The sequence below is a fragment of the Rhagoletis pomonella genome, unplaced genomic scaffold, assembly GCF_013731165.1.
Source record: "Rhagoletis pomonella isolate Grant_MI unplaced genomic scaffold, Rhpom_1.0 Rhpom_scaffold_00001, whole genome shotgun sequence".
Classification (NCBI taxonomy): Eukaryota; Metazoa; Arthropoda; class Insecta; order Diptera; family Tephritidae; genus Rhagoletis; species Rhagoletis pomonella.
Window position 1 is genome coordinate 41752812 of NW_023458555.1, and position 14683 is coordinate 41767494.

General features: G+C 36.4%; 1 protein-coding gene across 1 annotated transcript in view; it reads left to right on the plus strand.

Annotated features, from left to right (window-relative positions):
* The window catches only part of LOC118744252 (zwei Ig domain protein zig-8), a gene marked incomplete at its 3' end in the record, with an annotated part of 190573 nt that overhangs the window by 33715 nt on the left and 142175 nt on the right, over positions 1–14683 (plus strand).

Sequence of the window (14683 nt, forward strand, 5' to 3'; positions counted from 1 at the left end):
TTTTTGTAAAATTTATCGGATTCACTTAGAATTCTTTACTCGAGGGGAATCGGGTTCGCTGATTACGAATAAGAAATAATATTGGAAAAATTCAAAAGGGCGGACAAAAAAAAATCGAAATCGATTGGATTCGCTTAAAATTGTATAGTTTGGGATTTTTAAGGTCGCTGATTATGAATCTGAAAATTAAAAAAATTAAAAATGGTGGACCTATATATCTGTCATTTATTTACGGGAAAGTTAAAAACGAAAGTACGTACATGGCGTATGAGCAACATTCTCATCTCGTCTAGGTAACTCACACGCTATGTAAAAATGTACGTTTGATTTTGACTTTTCCATGGTAAATGGATATACATATATATAATGGAACAAACCATTTTAATAGAAAATTTCTATATAGTTTTTTAAGCATCTTTTAATATACTTTTTTTTTGTGTCTCCCAAACCCAATTGGGCTTGTGACACCTTATAAGAAGTGACATAACCCCAAGTAAAAAAGTTGGCTTCTGTCACTGTATGTATAAGGAGTGACGTAATTACAAATTTTTAAATTGGAGTTATGACACCTGCAGTTATTCGTGGTACCCATTTTAAATACGTAGTCGTCATTATACATCAAAAAACTTGATCTGATTTTATTCTACAGAATTTTTTCTTCATACCTATACTGTTAATTGCAATTGCATTGAATTTTTTAAATAATTTTGGAATTAAAGGTTTTTATGTATATGAGAAAGTTGTTTGCAAACCTAAAGTGGGGTTCGCTCGAGAATCGTGTCGTCGGAATTGTTGAAATATTTCAGATGTTGCGGCCACTCAAAATCAATTGAAATTTTGTGTATCGTATCGTGAAGTTATTTTCCAAGGCTGGTGTAACAGTCGACCGAGGAAAATCCGGTAGTTCTGGCATTGTGCGAATGCCAAAAGCCATTAAAGCCATAGTGAATCCAATACTTCGAAATCCGCTTGGCAAACATAAAATCATGTCCATGAAAATAAATATCAACAAATACCGCAAGTCGCGGATCATAAAACGTGACTTGAATTCCGCGCATATGCGAGTAGGAGATGGACCAGGCACTAAAATTCGGAAGCGTTGAAACCAAAACTTAAGTTAAAATCGAAAGGCTTGCTTCCCTAGTATACAAAAAACGGTCACAAATTAATTATTTTTAATTGCGAAAAAATTTCACTGTGAAAGGATCGGTTAATATATAGAGCAATTTTCTCGCGGGTACGCTTTAAAAATTTGCATTATATATTTTTTAATAGATTCTACGGCTTATTAAGTTTGTGTCGACAATTATTGAGGAAATTTGAAAACCCGTATTTACTTGAGATACACTTTGTTTCCAATATGTATAACGGTTCCAAAACTCAAATGGCTAGCAGTATAAAAAAGCTTTGGTATATGTAGTTCATTTACTCGAAGATAAATGGTTAGAAATTTTTGATAAAACCCAAATTGCGCTCTTGAAATTACAAACAGAGCTTGGGAGTCCTTCGAAAAATCAGCTGAATTCACGCCCAAAACAATACCCCGCCGTTTGCTTGCCTTCAACACATTTTTTAACCCAATTAAATAGAGGAAAATAAGGTATTGAAAGTTTATAGCCAAGTAAGTATGACAAAATTATAAATGACGTATAATTTTAAAAGAATTCACATAAAAGCCCTTTATATTTTGTTAGTCAATGTCCTAGACAAATCAATCACTTATTGAATAAGAAATACTTAACTCCGTGTCCATATATTACGTTTGATCCCGTGTTCTTGGTTTTCGGACCAAAACTGGTAACTTCTGACCAAGAGAGGACCTTATTTACTCTCTTATTTCTCCTCTCAGCAGCCAGAAAACCGCGTACGGGATCGATTTCCAGTAAAATCTGGTCTACCGACAATTTTTTTTTTTAATTTGTTCTCTACCCACCATATCCTGAATCTTGCGACAGCGGATATTGGTCTACCCATAAAAGCTATATTCGTGAAATTTTTTTCTAGTAAACCCTTTTTTGTTTTTAACCTTCTAACCATTTTTAATAATGTTATAAAATAAACTATAATTTCAGTTTTTGGTAATTAAGCAACTGTGCTCAATATTTTAATTTACCTGTTAAAATACGTACGCTAGGTGCAACAACATTTTGGTACTCTATAGACTATCGAAACGGTATAAAAACTCCGGCTATACATTTGTATGATATACAGGAGCGATGACCATATATAAAAAATAGAGAAGGGATATTACTAGCTAAAGGTAAATCGGCCCAAACTTATGAAGCGCTTTATAAGAAATCTTAAACTGTTGAGTCGTTTGTGGTTTTCCATCCTCTCCCGTGAACACCTAACTAGTCAAAAGGTACTCGCACATTTTTCTCCCCTTAAACCCTGCACGCACGCCTCTTATACTTCATAAACCGCCGCACCAAGTTGTCACCCGCGACTGACCAGAGCTATTCAAAGGCCCCTTCACGATGGGAGTGCTTCGGATACCGGACGACTTACCATGTAACTAAGCTGAATTAATTACCATTAATGTAACAATAGAGAGAGGTTAAAGGGATCGATCCTCACCCAATGACACATGAGCTAGGGGAATGGTCAGCCCAATTTGTGCATTTTGCTTAGAAAAGAAAGTCAAAGGTATGGATTTTTTGGCTTTTAGCTGAATTGAAATAAATTTGTATGTGTTAATATGTGTTAATACTTTAATACCTCTCCTTAATATCTGGTAAGAGTGATTGGGTAATCGACATTGCTTTCTCGACCAACTCAAATCCGCCCATTCTTACGTTGTCAACATATTTGAAAAATTTATTTACTCAAGAGCACTGAATTCGTGTAAAAGTCAGCGCTCACACTGAACACCTGCCTATGTACGTATGTATGTATATATGTATGTACATATGGAATTGTCAATGGTTTGCCCAGGTACTTCGAAGCTGAAGGACACCGGTTAAGTGTTTGGGATAAAAATATTTGTTTGCTGCATGCAGCTGTTGTGCCGTGCCATTGAATGTGTGAATAAGTCACGCTTGGCGGTAAAGCGAAAATTGAAATTTCTTTCCATACTGCAAATGGGTTTCGTACAAAAGAGCGTTTGCAGCGTCAAAGTTGAAGTGCAATGTGAGAAATTGAAAAATGAGATAAAAAATCGATTTAAATGGATTTTCGGACATTTTCAGTCATACTTTATGTGAACAAAGAGTGAATTGTTGCGCCATTCTGCAAATGGCATTTCAATTCAATAAACGACATGCCTGCCATGAGCCCGCGAGTGAGGTATGTACATAAGTCATAGGACAACTATTTTCGCAAATGATCGATCACAATGCTCAACTTTTCCAGCAGGGCCAATGGGTTGGTTGAAAAAGTGTAAGCTGGCTTGCCGATAGCAGCGACAGCTATGGTAGATAAGCTAACAACAAAAACATAAATTTACGTTTGGTTTGGGTTGGATAAAAGCTGTCAGGCCATTATCATTCGTACCGCCCTCTCGTCTTAAAGCACCCTTGTCTTGTGGCGTATTGTATGGCGAAAAAAACTTTGGTTGCACATAAAACACAACTCGCTTCCACTATTCTGCTCCACCTCGTCTGCCTTTATTTTTTTTTTATTTTTTGTGTTCTTCTGTTGTAGTTGTTCGGTAGCGCCCATTTTGGCGAATATGCATACAAATTACTCGTCTTATTGTTATTGCTGGTTATTTGCATTTCCACTATGCTGAAATCCCAAATCTATTGCGCGCTACTTCCTGTTAAAAATTTCAGCTAAAATTGTATTTTTCTACACGTACTATATCTGCTTGTAAAATATTTCTCCATAGCGATTTTTCAGCAATTCTTCCTCTTTATTTTTATGTTGCATTACTTCCGCACAAAAAAAAAAACTATCGGACGCAATTTTTCACAGCCACCGAACCCATTGTAATTCTGCGAAGAGGACGTTAGTGTGCAAAGTGCGCTACTCCACGCGAAACATAGTTTTTTTTTTCCTTTTTCCGGATAACTTCTTATGTTCGAGGGTTTGTAGTTGGCATGTATGTAGGTATTCATGTGAGCGCAATGGCAGTAAATATTATTTTTTTCATTATTTCACTGCAGTTAACTTTTTCTTATCTAACTTCAGTTTAAATTGCATATATTTAAATGAACCTAACACTAATTTTTGGTAATGGAATGCGATACCCATATTTCGCAAATTTGAAAGGTAAATTTTTCCTCCCGAAAATTCATTAAAAATGGTTCGCTTATTGATGAATTCATGTTTCGATGCATTTTGAAGTACTTCTAAAAGTGGGAGGATATATAGAAATGATTGCCTTAAAATAAAAAGAGTTCACTAAGCTCTAATCAGTGTCGAAAAGCGGTCGGCGAATTGCAATGCCGCAAACTCGCAAATCCATCCTATGTACGGTGATCATTCGTACCGATTTTGGCGGCACAGTACCGATTTTAGAACATTTTCGCGCTGAATATTTTTTAAAAGTCGGGACGCATAAGTTCCCGATTTTTCATATTTGTGCCGATTAAGTCCCGAATTTCAACGTCTATTAATTTAATAAGAGTATTCCTGTTCTCTGGGACAAAGAAATGTTCGTACAAACGTTGCAGCATTTCCATTATAACAAAGGACATAGAATATAAGGGACCCATAAACATACCCAGCATCCTTATTTTCTATGATCTTGGGTTAAGTTTTGTTCTGTCCAACTGGTCTTCTTCTTCATATTTGGCACTACAACCGTTTGTCGGTTTGGGCCGAGAACAAAAAACTTCGCCTGTTGCCTCTCTCCTTTGCAGATTTGCGCCAATTTTTCATCCCAAGTGCGGACAGGTCCTTCTGCACTGGGTCTTTCCACTGTGTTCTTGGGTGACCTTGGTTTCGTTGTCCACTTATGGATGCGGAGTCGAAGGATTTTCTCACCGGAGCGTCGTTATCCATGCATACAACATATCCAAGCCAGAGAAATCGTTGTATTTTTATGCGCCTAACTTTGCCCATGTCGTTAAAAAGCTCTTACAGTTCGTTATTCCATCTTCTCCGGTACTCGTCGCCCACGCGAACGGGGTTGTAGATCTGGCGAAGAATAATTCTCTTGAAAGCTCCCAAAGCCTTCTCATATTTGTTAGACATCGTCCATGTTTATGCGCCATATAAGAGGACGGGCATGATGAGAGATTTGTAAATCGTGATTTTTTGTTCGTCGAGAGGGGGCTCTGCTTTTCAATTGCCTACCGAGCCCAAAAAACACCTGTTGGCAAGAGTAATTCTGCGCTTTATATCCAGACTGACATTATTGGTGGTATTTATGCTGGATCCTAAGTAATCAAAGTCCTTCAGTACTTCAAAGTTATGTCTGCCAACAGTGACGTGTGTCCCAATACGCGAAGAATTTTTGTGCATTGCCAGAAGGAGGTCCTTTCCAATTTGGATGGAAGTTGTGCTCAACGTAAGTCAACATAGCCGTATTAGTTTTGGGGGGATCCCAAATTTAGGCATGCCATTGTACAGACAGCTTCTCTTCGTGCTATCAAAAGCAGTTTTAAAATCAACAAAAAGATGGTGTGTGTCGATTTTCAAACGAGTCTCTTCTCCAGAATCTGACGCGCTGTGAAAATCTGGTCAATAGCGGACTTACCAGGTCTGAAGCCGCACTGATAAGGTCCAATCAGTTGGTTCGTAAAGGGCTTCAGTCTTTCACACAGTATAGTCGACACGACCTTGTATGCAATATTAAGAGGGCTTATTCCGCGGTGATTGGCGCAAGCGGCGGTATCTTCCTTCTTGTGGATTGAGCAAAATACACTGAGATTCCAATCTTCCGACATGTATTCATCAGACCAAATTCTGATTAATAGCTGGTACTTGTGCCCGGACAGTTCTTCGCCGCCGGCTTTGAACAGCTCAGCCGGAATACCGTCGGCTCCGGGGGCCTTATTGTTTTTAAGCTGCCATATTGCTGTTCTCACCTCGTCTTGGTCAAGTGGGGGAATGTGAGCTTCATCTTTATACATTGGTTCGGATTCTTCTTCTCTAAAGGCGCCATCTGTGTTGCTTTCAGTAGCATTGAGAAGTGTTCCCTCCATATCTCAAGTGTACTCTGGACATCTGTTACCAAATTTCCATCTTCATCTCTATAGGAACCAGCCCCGGTCTTGAAGCCATTTTATTGCTGCTTTATTTTCTGGTAATTTTCAAGCCGCATTCCTGTCTTCCAGCAGCTCAAGCTTTGGAGTGCAATGGGGTATAGCCATTCTTCTGGGTATGCAGTTACAGTTGCAGGGCTATACTTAATCCCGGCTCTTGTGTCCTCATTCACGCACTCTGGGCAACGTGAGCAACCCATGTGTGAGATGCGGTAACCAACCCGAGTGGAGCCTTGGGTCAATGCAGAAAGAGAGGGAGTTTCAGTGGGGCCACTCCGACTTATTCGGTTTAAGGGCTCTCCCGAGTCTGCAGCGTCTGTTCATCAGTAGGTGCGGCTGCAAGCGGTTTGCTGAATAAACGTGTATCTGGTTGAAACTCCACAAAATGGCCCCCATACGTTGACGTCCCTCGCTCACTAAATAAGGACTATGATTTACGGATATGCACTTGGAATGTCTGGACCTTTTATGGGGAAGGTGCCTCTATCCAACTGGTGGATGTCGTCAAAAAATATAATGCTGCTATAACTACAATCCAGGAAATGGAATGGACGGGATACGGCTGCATGAAATATGCAACGTGGGACATCTATTACAGCTGCCATGAGACGGCGCACAAATTTGGTGTGGGATTTATGCTTGGGCGGAGACTACGACACCTCGTCTCCAGGTTTACTCCCATCAGTGAACGAATCGCCACGATTCGCATCAAAACCCAATTTAGCAACGTAAGCCCAATTTGTGCTCCCGCCCCGATGGAGGAGAAGGACAATGAAACCAAAGAGTAGTTCTACGAGTGTTAGAGGAGGCATATGAGCGCTGCCCCAAGGTGGGCGAGGAAGGCATTTTTGGACCACCAGTCGGAAAATTCAGCCTCCATGACAACACCTCCGACAATGGAGAGAGGCTGATCGACTTTGGCGCGGCACGGAACATGGTAGTTAGTAGTACCAGACACCAGCATCGTAACATCCATAAAGCCACTTGGGTGTCCCCTAGTCAAAGAATGAAGAATATAGAAGAGATAGGTACTCTGTGTTATTTATTTTAAACATGCGATTTAATCTAATCGAATTATCTGTTCGAGCTTTGGTGGTTCTTATATTTAATACTTTCTTATCAAAGTCCTACTAAATTTGGTTTTAAAATTTTACCAAATTCTTAACTATACTTCTGAGAGAAACAGCGTTATATTCTCAAATTTACTGGTTCAAGCTTTATCGTTCAGTTTGCTTACATATACATTTAAGCTGTCAAAATCAGTGGAATTGAACGCTGTGAGGAAAGCCGCAAAGTATTTAAGGGAATTTTTCATACAAGATTACGGTATCAGCGAAAAAGCTGTACAAATAGAGCAAAAACACGAATTAAGCTTAAAGCATGATACAATAATTTTTAGAAGGTAGTTGCACTTTAAAATTTTTGACATAAACCGTGTCTGTGACAAACACGCAATGTGGCCACTGCTATGATAGAGAACTTGAGGATCTTCGCTTTTTATTTTAGATTTTTTTAACAGAACATCTAAAGATTTATATATTTCATAACTGATCTCTTAATTTTTAATATATATATACGTATTTAATACATAAATTCTAGCCTCTGTTAATCACATGAATTAAAAGTCATAAACACGAAAATATAACGGCAATATTTCTTGTTTAAAATGTTTTAGATCCATCGAACATCGCGGAGTTTATCGGCCGCCGATTTAGTTGAGGTGCTAGTCTTTCCAGTACACCACAACTGATTGATCGGAGCTATTAAATTGGTGTAGTTTGAGCACCTCCATACATCTTCATGTACATATTACAATCGAGCACTTCTATTTAAATAGGCAGCCGATAATGGCTGTGGTATGCGGTGGCTCCTATAGCTGTATCCTTACATATTTTCCGCAGCAGTTAACTTTTTCATAATTTTTTATGACGAAAATGATTAAAAAATATTTGAAAATTTCTTTAGTTATGTGTTTGACTTTCCTTTGTTTTATTTTTCCAACGTCAAAAGCTAGATTTTTTTTTTTCTGTCAGATAGCTATCATGGCGGATAAGAATAGGAAGTGAACCTACCTTCACAAATTACTGTATAATGGCTAAAAGGCTATTCAAAAAATGTTGAGTGAATTAAAAATTAAATTGAAGGGCAAATTTCCTGAAGACGGGGCCACGTAACCATCAACTGATTTCTTAAGGTCATACAGCTAATTAAAATGTTTGGAAAACGATTTTGATTGATGGACCCTTCTTAAGCCTTTAGCTCAAAGCAAAAGAAGGAATCATGGTATACATATGTATGTACATATTTCCTAAAGATGAGCTGAAGTTTGTTTGACTTGTCAATCTTTCGACATGAATCAGAACGCTGGTGAGACATGGAAGGATACCAAGGCGGTTTATGCATAAGTTTACCAGCTTTTCCACAAATATTCACACTTAATTCGTACATGAGTACCCGTGGAATGTATTTTTCAAGGTCTTAAGCAAATTAATAGACAAACGCTTTCGAAAGTACCCTTTTTCAAACTTATTTTAATTAAAGGATACAAATATATCGTGTAAATTAAAATAAGCTCTTGCTTTATTTTTGCATTGAAAACCAAAATAACTGGAAACTCCGATTATTTAATCAAATGATAATTAATTGCAATTATTTTTTTGGCCCTGCAATTATTCATTTGACACATTAGCCGAGGTGTAAATTTTAATCGTGATTCTCAAACGTAGGGATAGACAAGAAACATGATCTGAGAATAAGCCGGGAGTCCGAAGCTGGTGGTGAGATAAAAGTATTTTTGATGCATGGAAGCTCGCCAACTTTATTGTGACTGTGCGTTTCCTGAAGGTATTCGATGCAGTACGCGCCGGTGGTAGTAGAGCGGTGGCCTCCTTTGCATTGGAAAGACCAGATGGCCTTGCTACACTTGACATTTTCGATTGGCATCAGTTAGCAAGAAGAAGAAACGACTGCATGTCATGCTAAACTCGCTTAAGCGGTTATAGCGCCATTGAAGTAGAAGAAGACACTATGTGGCAATATCAAGCAATTTCCAATATTCATATTGCATGCATACAGTTAAAATATTTATAAGAAATCTGTTTTTTTTCTTCTTCTAAGGATTCGAACATAGCTACTTAAATATTATGCTAAAATCAAAGCAGTGCGCCATCTAATGCACTTATTACCCAGTAAAAGTGAATGAAAGTAAACTTAAAAATGTGCAGCCGCTTTGACGGCCAACTCCAACAAATAGCGTTTTTAGATTCACTCAGCTCCCAGCAGTGCTGGCAACTAAGAAAATCATAAAAATCTCCACAATTGCTTGCACTTAAGTGCTCTTAAAGTGCGCATTATGTGTTACATCGCCAAACCCTCTCCTGCATTTAACAACAAAATTGCCGCCGCCGTCGCCTCACGAAGCACAGATCATTGAGAATATGCAATGCCAGCTATTTTTGTTGGTTTTATTTTTGTTAGCTTTTATTTATTTATTTCTACATTGGCACGCGTATAAATTATGGTAATAAAAATAAAATCGCCATTTTATACAGACTTTTTCCATTCAATTTTTACAACTCTCCTTAACTACGAAATAGTCCTCACCAATACACGTACGCTCATTTATAAACAATACTTACCCAGCAGGAAATGTATCTAACTGTATGTTAACTTTAAGTTTTTAGGAAGGAACTAATGGTAACTATTATCTATAGATCTTCTTTGAGGAAAGCTTACTTTACTATAAATTCTCGATTACGTCTGCATGACTCCTCTGCATTACTTTTCACCTAATTTTAAGTTAGCTCTTTGTAGTTAACTAAAAGTTATGTATGTATATTTTATCGAAATCCCGCAAAAAATCTGACTACAAGTGAGTTATTTTTTTTAATAATTGATAATTTTTTCTGCAGGGCAGCAACATTCGCTTGTTTTTTTTTATTCTTCTCCCATACTGTCAAACAAATAAACTTTCCGCATTTTTCGTAAATTTTCACATTTGTATTGTTTCCTTACCATTGGCCATTGGACATTATGGTTTGTTTTTATTTGATTCCTGATGTGCAAACTGTTGTGTTTTACTTCTCCTACCATTTTCTGGATGTATTTTTGATTCATTGTTGTTTTTCATTTGCTTGCCTTCCATCGTTTCACATTTATTGTACTCTGCAATAATACATATCCACCACTCCCACTCCCACTCCCCACTGTCCCCTCTTCATTCACAGCTGTTACTTGTTTACGTTTTTTTTTTTTGGTATTTTATGAATGCGCATTCATTGTGTGTATAAAAATGGAAATATTTGTGTATGAAAAGAAATTCGCTGATCTAGTTTTTTGCACGATACTGCGCTAGCATTCGCTTTACGCTTGTTTTACTAGTTTCTCATTTCCTTTCGGTGTATTTTTTGGCACGGAATGGATTTCCTCAGCATATTTTAACGTAATCACTTAGCAAATAGGAGTGCTTTAGTAGTAAATACATGCATATACATATATATATGTATGTATCTACGTACACACATTGCAGTGAGCAAGTGTACAATTACTTTATCATTTATAGTTTGCGATGTTGGCATTTATGTATGTATGTAGGTATGCACATCCACATATGTATGTATATGTATTTAAAAATTCGGAGCTTTGTGTATGCATTTCAAAGTAATTATTCAGCCACACTCCTAAAATTTTGCAACAATTAAGTTTACACTTTCACACAAGGTGATACATAAACGCGCTTGGTTTAAGTTTTGCTTGATCCTGTTCAAAAAGTGTATTTATTTTTTTTTTATTAAAATGAAGTGGCCACTGTGGCTGTGTTGTTAAAGGTGCATACTAACACTCTGCAGGACCTGGGTTCGATCCATGATCCGGGCAACAACTAAATTAGAAAATGTTTTTTCTAACAGCGGTCGCCCGTCGGCTAGCAATGGCAAACCTCCGTGTGTATTTCTGCCTTGAAAAAGCTTGTGATAAAACCTTTTTCCGCCACACCAAAACGCACACCACATTTACATTAGACTGTGTTAAATAAAACGAATGTTTTTTCCTTCGGTCCCATATGAAAAATTCTTTGTAGGTCACAAAAAAATAATTGCGGCCAAATTTTCAGTCTTCGGTCTTAATTTTTCAGTTAGTGCTCGCAAAATTAGGAATTTTTGATTAAAAAAAAAAAAAATTCTGCTACTTTTTTAATAAACAATTAAGTATATGTTATAAAAATTAAAAAGTTATCTTGTACCCCATTATATTCCAAAGACATTCTGTTCTGAATATTAATAATTACAAGGTGCTACAAAAAAAAGTCATGAAATACAACCGAAACAAACCCTAGTGTAGGTTGTAGGTATGGTCGAGTACAACACGAAAATGGGTCCCGTATAATTTTATACAAAAAAAAACCATTATTTTCGTACTTGATGCACATCTATAGCTTGATCATTTTCCATCCGAACGCGATCAAGAAAAGAGGATTTATAGACCTTTAAAACGATGTATAACAATATAATGTTAGACCTTGCTTGTTGGCAGATTTCATCGGTTAAATTATAACAAGCCCCCATTTTTATTAATTTTTTGAAATTTGATCATATCTAATTTCAAAAATTTCTATGAATGCTGTCAAATATGTGGTATTTATTTTTAAGAACATTTATTTTCGAATAAACTGATACCTCATCCAATGCAATTTCATAAAAATTATCGAAGCTAAGCAATTTAGGCAAAAAAAAGGCCTTGAATTTATAAGTGTATATGTTCCGGACGTGCAGATTTTATAAGCAGCGTGGCAAAGGGGTTCATAACTACGTAGGCACAATTGATATATAAATACAATGGCTCTTAAGCAAAAAATTTATTTTCCATAAAATTGCAGGAAAATGGCCTTGGCACTGTCCACTTATGTATATCATATATGTATATTTCAAAAACTACTTGACCGATCTCCACCAAATTTGATATACACATTGAGCTTGGCCTCCTTAAGCACCGTGTTGATTTTTTTTAATAAAAAATAAAAATAAATAGTATTGATTTTCATGAATTCTATACCATTTCTACAAAAACTTATTTTCTTCAATATAGAACACAAGGAAAACTTTTCACATGCATTTGGAGTTTGAAGCGTTTTGCGCAGCATCGTCGAAAAGCGGCAGCAGTAACGATAGAAAACTGTGCTGTGCTGTGCTGTCCGTACATCACTTCGAGAGTTAAAGCCACAGTACATGCAAACTGTTTGAAATTTCAGCCGAAGTAACAGAACAACAAACTGAAACTGACAATTCAGCTGTGCTGCGGGTTAGCTGTGGATATGTGCGCAGCAAAGCAAAGTCACAAAAGTTTCAAAAGGAAAGATTTGCTTTCGCAGCACAGCAACAGCAGGTTTTTTAGTGCTGTTGCTGTTATGTTGACAGTTTTTCAAACACTGCTTCTACGTGAACTTTGTTCCTTTTGTTTCAAACAAAATTCATGACACCTCACCAAGAGATTTCGAATTTAATTAGTCGGTTTGACTGGTCTCGGAATCATATTTATGACGAAGAAAATACTCAGTTTAGACCCATAAGTTGTCAGCACTTAGAAAAGTTTTTAAAGGGTGGGCTTTTTTAATATATATATTGTCATTCAAAAGTAATTTTTGTAATTTTTTTATAAAACTATGCTTCACGTTCAAACTTTTAAACTTAGAAAAATTCAAAAAATTTCCTTTAAATTTTGGATTATTTTATAATTTTTAGAAAAATTTTTAGTACGCATATAGTTCGGTTTTTTAAATTCTAGCAAAACAAGTCTAAGTTTTAAGCGGCTAAAAAATCGGATCTTGTTTAGATATTATAAGTAGGCAGTCGCCGCCCCATAGCTTTTGAGAGGCACACTTTCGAGTATTTCTATAACTTATTAGAATTTGCTATAAAAGGGTAAGGCTTCCTCAAGTGGGCCCCGAATTTACCAAGATTAATATTTTTCAATGATATTCAGGAAACAATTGAACATTTTTGCAGTGTTTTGGAAATTTTAATTTTTCTTTGAAAGCAAGTGTCCGAATGAAAAAATTTTTGGGTGCAGATTTAAAAAACATTAAACTATACAATGAATTCATTTACGTTACAGTGTTTTTTTGTTTTCAATATTTTTTTTTTTTATAAAAAATTGAACTTTTAAGCAATTTCTGCGCCGCGTGGACGAAAATGTTTAATAACAATTTCTGTAATAAACATTTCTGCATTTATCTGCGAAAAAATGCGTGCATTTCAGCAAAGAAAACATTCATCATCCAATCATCATTTTAAGGATATACCATTATTTAAGCTTGTATTCATATTTATGACTGCATTTGACTACAGAAAACAAGGAATAATGAAAACAAATTCGAGCTTTGATATGTAATTATTTTACTTAACGTAAAGCAGACATTTACGCGGAGAAGCATATACATAAATTAAGTTAAGAATTAAGCTTTATTACGTGCAAAGTAAGTCAATAGCTTGAAAGATGGTCCATGTAGCTGCAATTTAACTTTAAGTTGTACAATTAAGTAACTACAATTTATTTCAATTAAGTCAACGGCCAATCCACGCCAGACTATGAGAAAGAAATAGGTGAAGGAATGGGAAAGTAAATCCTGCCAGAAGTAACTAAGTATCCATAAAACTGTAAGTGCAGAGAGTAAAAATAAAAACAAATATGGACCGATAAATCAATTTTGCATGCAATTTGAAATTTTTACATGGTTCAAGTGAGAGTCAGCTCCGAAAGACGTAAGATTGGAAAGGATTCGACCGCAATACGAGGAAGGCGGAAAGCGCAAAATATGCTTATGCACTCGTATCCGCGAAGATACACGGAGGAGGTGAGTAACCAGCTAGACGGAGCATTATGCCTTAATATAGTACATATGCTTAAGCAACAATCCCTCTGCAATAACATTCGCATATGTTCATATACACATACTTTTTTACAAAGGCATATACATATGTACACAATTTGGCTATACATTCGACTGCCAAATGGCAGGTACACCACGGCGTATGATTTTTTTTTTTTGCTCTGCCAGCGTTAAGCAAGTGGAGTGATATTTTCAAGCACGCTGCTTGTGAGGAATGGGGAATACATACATATGTATATATGTATGTGAGCAAGCCATTTTGTTATGGTTATATCAATACATTGAATAGGTGTGTGCATATGTAGAAACATATTACTTAAAGTTCTTTTCGAGTGGAAAATCCTCCTGTGGAACATAAAATTCAACTGAATCTTAATGGATTTTCTCTTGCGAAAATATTTTTTTTTTTTGCTTTTTCTTATTCAATATGGCACGTATGGCATATATGTTCATACATATACACATATATGCACATTATCTCCACCTCATCTATGGCAGTGACTATTTGTTTTCATTGTTTTTTTTTTTGTTCTTTTCTCTTAGCTTTTCAGACAAAATGTATTATACGAGGGATTGGTGTACACAATTTGTCTTTTATTGTTACATATATACGTTATTTATGCTTTACCTTCTTTAGCATAGTTTCTAA